Source organism: Sylvia atricapilla, chromosome 6, assembly GCF_009819655.1.
Source record: "Sylvia atricapilla isolate bSylAtr1 chromosome 6, bSylAtr1.pri, whole genome shotgun sequence".
In the NCBI taxonomy this organism is placed as follows: domain Eukaryota; kingdom Metazoa; phylum Chordata; class Aves; order Passeriformes; family Sylviidae; genus Sylvia; species Sylvia atricapilla.
This window is the reverse complement of record NC_089145.1, coordinates 7,775,762-7,782,937: the sequence shown is the minus strand read 5'-3', so window position 1 is coordinate 7,782,937 and position 7,176 is coordinate 7,775,762. Positions and strand designations below refer to the sequence as shown.

The 7,176-nt window shown below is 43.7% G+C and overlaps 1 long non-coding RNA gene across 1 annotated transcript; it reads right to left on the bottom strand.

Moving 5' to 3' along the window:
• Window positions 1-5,181: 5,181 nt before the first annotated feature.
• Window positions 5,182-6,923, bottom strand: LOC136363151 (uncharacterized). Its single transcript, XR_010743906.1, has 3 exons — window positions 6,863-6,923; window positions 5,554-5,665; window positions 5,182-5,259 (listed from the first exon to the last, which is right to left on the bottom strand). It is a non-coding gene; the product is annotated as an uncharacterized lncRNA (long non-coding RNA).
• Between the last annotated feature and the right edge of the window lie 253 nt (window positions 6,924-7,176).

Genomic DNA, 7,176 nt, shown 5'->3' with positions numbered 1-7,176 from the left:
AGGATGGATATTAATGACACATACATGCACTGTCTTCCTGGTTCTTCAAAAAGTTAAAGATGCCAGTAATAAAAATAATGTAAGTAATATTGTCTCAGACTGTTCAAGAAAAGAGAAACTGGAGCTTAAATGTTCCATTGAGAGATATTGAATAAAATCTTTCCCCTAAGTTTGCACACAGTAATAAAATAATGATTTTTTTTTGACCAAACAAGTTAGGTCTGTATAAGAACAGCTCAGGAGGCTTTCATGGCTCACAGTGATGATGGCAGAGCACAGAACATTAAAGATTGTTAGTTCCCTGAATTAATGCCCTGATGTGGCCAAATTTTTTTTTGAAAGAGACCTAATAGTTTCTTCTCCTTGTTTCTGAGTCATTCTGTAATTCATAACCTGCTCTAGTGCAGACCCATCTGACATGGGTAAGTAACATATCTGGCTCCTGTGCTCCAAGCCACATGCCCCTGATGTAAACAGAAGTCAGGAATACAAAAACAGCTGTGGAAGAAAGATGAGAGAAAAATCAGAACAGATATTCTTCTCTTTCCACACAGTAATCCCAAGCCAAGCTGTTTACCTCCAGGACTATGTTTTAAAATGGTTCCCTAACTAGTTTTCCTAGATGGAAAATCTGAAGTGGCTTTGCCCAATGCAAAGCCAATGATCCTACTCACAAGAAGGAACAAACCAGTTTCCTATTATATAAAACAGTTTGAAATCTGACCTGTCAAATGCTATCATTGACCTGCAACAGGAATCAGCACCCAGGACCACACGGACCTGTTTTTTGCAGACTATTTTCCTTATATTTGGAATTATATTTTTTTATACCTTTTGTTCCAGCTTAGTCCTTGAAAGGGAAGTTTCTAAGAGGGCATGTGAGTGTTGCAGTGTCAGAAAATCTCACAGACTGACCATGCTCTGTGCTGCCCACCCCTGTCCCCATCCCACCAAAGACACAGCTTCTGTTTTGGGAAGCCATGAACCTGGGTGGATATGGGAAAACTAGTTTACTGGATTTAAAAAGCCATGGAATTTCCTAGTTCCTCCCACCACTGCAGCCACTCCACAGCCACCTCAGCCCTGGGGACACGTCCAGCTCCCTGAGGAGGCTCTGCCTGGCCAGGGACCTCAGTAGCCCCTTAGTGATCACTTGAGTGGACACACAGGTGACAGCCACTGCCTCACCCCAAGATTCACCAGCTCTGAGGGTCTCCCCTCCCTTTGTGGAGTAAACAGGGTCCCAGTGGGCAAGTATGGAATTCAGGTGCTCTCTGCATTTCTCCAGCTCAGACACTTCCATGTCTGCAGCAGTGTCACCTTCTTCCACCTCGTTCTTTTTCTAAGTGTGATGATTTTTCTGATGAGATGAGGCTTGAGGTTTGTTCTTGTCTTTAATATTTTCTGTAAGAAGAAAACCACCATCAAAACAAACATCAGATACTCCAAAGGATTTTCCTGGAACAAAATTGTGCAAGTATTGATTCAGTTGTTACAATGGTAAGTACCAGCCTCATTTAGCAGCCTCATGGAGCCTGTGCTGTTCCAGGGGGCTCCAGGAGCTCCTAGGGACTCCAGGCTGTAACCCTATTCCAAACTGGATCACCCAGCCTGGAGATGAGAGAAGCTCCTGAAGCCTGGAGCAACACAACCCACACACAGAGTAAGTAACCCACACACAGAGTAAGTTATAGCCATCACTCCAAAAACTCCTTTCACGTCTTTCTGAGGAGTTTTAAAAGGTGAGAAAACCTTTAGAAAAGCTAAAGCTTTTACAGTATCCCCTAAATACATAACTTTGTTAACTGATACAGACATTTAAAAAAACCTACAGAACCTTTAATGTGCACCAAAAGCAGTTGCTGCTGTAGGAAACCAGTGTTGTTTTAAGACCCCCCACTCCCAAGTTCCTTGCACTTTTTGTTCACAGAGAAGTCGCACAAGCCCTGATATATTTTTCCTTTCTTCAAAAATTATGACAACAAGAAAAGTCAACTATTTAATTTTTGCTTGCTTTATCTATTTATTGTTTTTACTTACACATGACTTTCAGATCTCACCCACACTCAATGTTTCAAACCTTTGAGCACACAGCCTCCAGGCACTGCTTTTTCTTTTAAGATTTCATTAAAGAGTACCATTTTTCAAAGCCTGACACAAGATTTACAACTAAGTTTCATTTTAAAGCTCTTTCCCTTTTTAAACTGTGTTTCCTCGAAGCTTCCAAATTGTGTTAAGGTTAGAATTCACCACAAAGAAGCCCTGAAAAATGCCCTTTCCATTTCCTTTCCTCCTCCCACAAGCTACATCAGTGTGACAGAAGGTGTTAGTACTATTTCTAGAGAAGTTTATCCTATTGGTCTGTAGCAGCTGCAACAAAATCTGCCTTCCTTGAAGTAGTTTAGCAACTTACCATTCTGTTTTGGCACTTCTGAGCCAGGGTCTGCAGGTCCTCCTGCAGCTGCAGGTCTTTCCTGACAAGGCTCCATTTGTGCAGCAGCAGCAGCTCCCTGCTGGAGAGGATGCTATCGTTCACCTCATCTCCCTAAATGCCTCAACAGCAACAGCGCGGTATTCCAGCACAGAGCTGAGGGGGCTGAAGAATTCCGTCAGCCTGGCCAGATCTACATTAATCCTGTCAAAAGAAAACACAAGTGCCTCGTATTTTGCTGCATGCTGATCAACAAGTACAGTTTTTAATCCTTACTGTTGGAGTGGCCAGGAATTGAGGATGTAGGACTTGACAGCAACTGTGCATCACATTTTATTTTATTCTCCATGTATTGAAACACCTAAATCGTCCTGTGAAAGAAATCACATCCAAATTCAGTACTCAACACATAAAATTAAGGTGGAAAAAAAGCCATTCATCTACCAGAAATAAAGAAATCCTCCCAGCCTTAATAAAGTTCAAACTGGACAGAGGATGAAATGCAAACCAACTAAAAAAAAACAAACAAGAAACCCCAAAAGACTTACCGAATGTTTGATTAATGTGATCAAAACATACAGAAATTCATTTACAAGCTGAATAGGAAGAAGTTTCCTCTTCTTCTGGGATTGATTCTTGTTTTCTCTCTTCTCTCCTAAATTTGTTAGACGTCGAGTATGAAGTAAGGGAATATTTTTATTTATCACCTTGTTTTCCAGAAAAACAAAACAAAACAAAACAAAAAAATCCCAACCAACTAACCAAAACAAACAGAACAAAACAAAACAGAAAACCACATTTGGAAGGCAGATCCTCACTAGCAGCTGGTTCATCACCTTCAGGGGACCATGTTCTAGTGCACTTTTGGTGCACTTGCCTGAACCTGTCAGGGCCACCTGTCAGTGGCATTACTGTGCCACTTCCTATGCAGCAGGTCCTGTGACAGGATGTGACCTGAGGGTATTTGAAATTTAAAAGGTAAAGACACCAATAAAAGGTGCCGTTTTGCTTTCTCAGTTTTTCAAGGAAGTGTTTTCCAAATCATGAAGCCCCCTCACCATCATCCCTCCTACCACAACCTGAAAGCATCTTGATTCTGTTTTCAAAACCACAAAGGACACCTCAGAGTCCAGCAAGTTCTGCCAGTACAGCCCTTGATGCCCCTGTCTCCATGCCTGTCACCCTTGTTTTCATACTCAGTCACATAATTATTTTACTGTGGGCAGTAAAATTGTTCCTGTTTCTCCTGTAATTCTCTGGTTACCTTTCTCTAAGCTGTGCAGAACCCATGTGAGGAAGCTCTGATCCTGTATCAGCTCATAGGCAGCTCTGGTGACACTGGCAGCACTTTGTAATATCTCCAGAATACGACTCTGAAACAGAAAATATAACAACTTCTTTTACAGTCAAGATCTAATTATCTAACTTAGAATTAGTAATTTGACTGGTATCTGATCAACTTCAAAGTGAAATGAACACCACCTGTTCTCAGTAACCCCAGGGAAGGAAAGACATTCTCTGTTCAAAGCTCCTTACCACAGGTGCTACTCTTACAAGAAGTCTTCAGGTAGCAAGACAATTTTATCTTTTTGTGCAATGTTTCCATACCTGAAATATTCAGGGTGGATGCTCCCAAACCTGAGAGCTCCTGGCATGTGAGTTTCCCTCCTGCTGAAGCACTGTTCAGGTAACAAATATGCTGGCTGGGGAATGAAGACCCCCAAAAAAGAAAAGGCCCTGACTGTAGGCACAAAACCATGGTGCCCACGTGAGGCTCCGTGATGGCAGGAACCTGTTCCAGTTTCAGAGGATAAGGATGTGACTGGTTTAGACATAAACAATTATTTCCCCCTCCACACATACACAAAATCAACAAGGAACAGATTTTCAGGAAGGCAAAGGCAGAGCTGCTACTTTCTGCTTTGTACTTGAGATCTCAAAGCCATGCAACCTTCTGTGGTTTGGGGTTTTTGGTGCTTTCTTTTTAAATTCTTACCTAGGAGCCCTCATCACACAAAGGACTGTTGAAAAGGAAAGAATGGCCTGGAAAATCCTCTGATAGTCATAAAGCTCACAGCAATGTTTGTCACACAGCCCTTCCTCAAGAAATCTGAGGATCCACTCAAGCTCTACTTTGTACTGGAAGCCACCAAAAAAAAACAAAACACAAAAACAAACAAACAAACAAAACCAAAAACAAACAAACAAAAAAAAACCACCACCATCAGACATTTAGACATTTCCAAATAATACCTGCTCCTAAGAGCACAAAACTCTGGTTCCCTGTGAGTGCCAGCTCAGGGCTTACTACAGCTTGTTTTGGATTTCTCAGTTTCTATTCCTATCAAATTTAATCACTAACATCCACCAGGAGCAGTCAGTCTGCAGCCTAAACATGCAGTGGAAATGGAATTGTAGAAGTTGCTGCTCCTAAAACACTTCAGTTGAACTCAACATTACTAATCTAAACTCAAAGATGAAGGTAAGCTAGCTGAGGCAGAATATTCTGTTCACTGTGCTCACAGAGCACACACAGCGCAGCTCATTGTGCGTTAGTAGTTTTTAATCCCAATATGAAACAAAAGAAAGATGCCTCTAATTAACCACCTGTGGGAGAAGGAGATTTCATTATATTTTTATGGCCTTTTTCTATAAATTTCTGAAGAATTACTGGATATCTAAAACTATACTCTATTTTAGGTATCTAAAATAGATACCTAAAATACTACTCTCTGTAGAAAAGCTGAAATAAAAACCTGGTACTTTTCTCAGGTCCAAATACTGGTGTGACAGAAGGAATCTGTTTACCTTTATGTACATGTGCTCCTCTGTGAAGTGAAAAAGCTGGCATTGTGGAGGAGGACAATGTTCCCAATCCACAACCACAGACAATAAAAAATGGAAGCAGTACTGTGCAGTGTTCCAAGCTGGGAGAACAGCCCAGGAACTGCAGAAGGCCTTTGCTCCAAGGCTCATTGTATTGCTGGCCATCCCTCCCCTTCTCTTCCCCAGAATGAAAAGCTCAGTCAAGAGTGCCTGAGCACAAAGCAGGTGAGGAGATCAACATTCCCCAAGGCTCCGGTTTTCACCCCAGCAGTGCCACACGCAGGAAGTTCCAGCACCTGGCTTCAGGATCTGCTGTGCCACACGAGCAATGTAGAGGGTCAGGGAGAAGGTGAACCTGAGGTTTGGCTGCCTGATTCCATTCTGCACAGCATCCCAGAGATACAGCAACTGCAAGAGCCCAGGGAGAGAAGCTGAACCATAGCCTACATGAGCACAGCATGGGCATGAATACATAAATCATCTGCTGGGACATTTCATAGGCTATAGAGGTCAAATATCAATTCCACTGGGATTTCCATTCCTACAAGCAAAATTCCCAAGAATTTCTAAAACTCATTTCCCACTTTTTCTGTCCATTGATTGTAACAGGAGGAAACACAAAGCAGTAGAGGAGAAATGATGGGGGAGAGGATGAAAAGCTGCTTTTAGCTGTCTCACCAAATGCATGCAGGTGGATGAGCAAGGCAACATCTCTCCCACACATGTCCACGACCTACGAGGACTCACCTGCCAAACTGGCAACAGAGCTGAGCCTTAACTGGCTCTTCTCTTGAAAGCAAACCCCTTCCAGATGGGAGAGAAGGAAGCCAGGACACAACATGCAGCCTATCTCATGTTGGAGTTGCAGCTGCTCAGGGCAGCCGCTGTGAGACCCAGGCCGAGGAAATGGCCTCACATGATCCCAGGGGAAGTTTAGGCTGGATAGTGGGAAGTGTCACAGTGGAAAGGCTGTCCAGCTGCCCAGGGCAGTGCTGGAGGCCCCACCCCTGGAGGGATGGAAAACCATGCAGATACACGCACTTGGGGACATGGGACAGTGGTGGCACCAGGGGAATGGTTGGGCACCATGACCTCAGAAGGCTCCTCCGACCTGAAGGCTGCCTGGCAAGCCCAGGATGCCAGGAGCCAGCAGCCATTTCTCTTGGATTTCCTGCTTACGGGCATCTTTAACCTGCTTTGATTCATAGATGCTTTTATGCCAAGGGCATTCCCATCATTTCTGATCCTAATTCAAGGTTTGGAAAGCTGAGTTTTATGACAACTGGTTCATATTTTGATGAAACTCAAAACTCCAACTCAACTTGGAGTTTCCATGGGCACCAAAAATAAGGGGGTGAACCCAATGTGGCCTCGAAGGGCCATAAGATCCCAGCTATGCAAGCCCCAATTCCCTCAGAATTGGTTTGTTGAACCTTTCATGGTTAATTTAGCTCACTTAAGGGTTTGGTAATTTCATGATAAAAACAACCAGAAACCTGTGAAAAAGAAACTGAACTAAAGCCGGCAAAAATAGTTCCCTGCTGATGACTCATTAAAACAACTCGTTCAAAAGGAAGCAGGATTGATTCCATCCTCACAACCCACCTGGCCAAGGTCAGAGTTCTCTGCCCACCGGGGGCACAGCAGCCAGCAGGGACCTTCCTCCGCTCTCCAGCACAGGTTTCCACCCTCCACAGCCAGGGAACACAGACTTAGTGCTGGGCTGCCAACAGGAGAGGCACAAGGAATATCCTGAAGTCATTCCGGTCTCAGCGCTGTCCAGACCCGGGAGAAAGTGCTTCCCACACCACTCTTAGAATTGTCCTGCCTGTCCCTTCCAGCTTGGGAAGGTTTGCTGTGGGAGCCGGGATTCTCGGAGCACTTCAGAGACTGCAGGTGCCTAAAGCATTCCCTGGGAA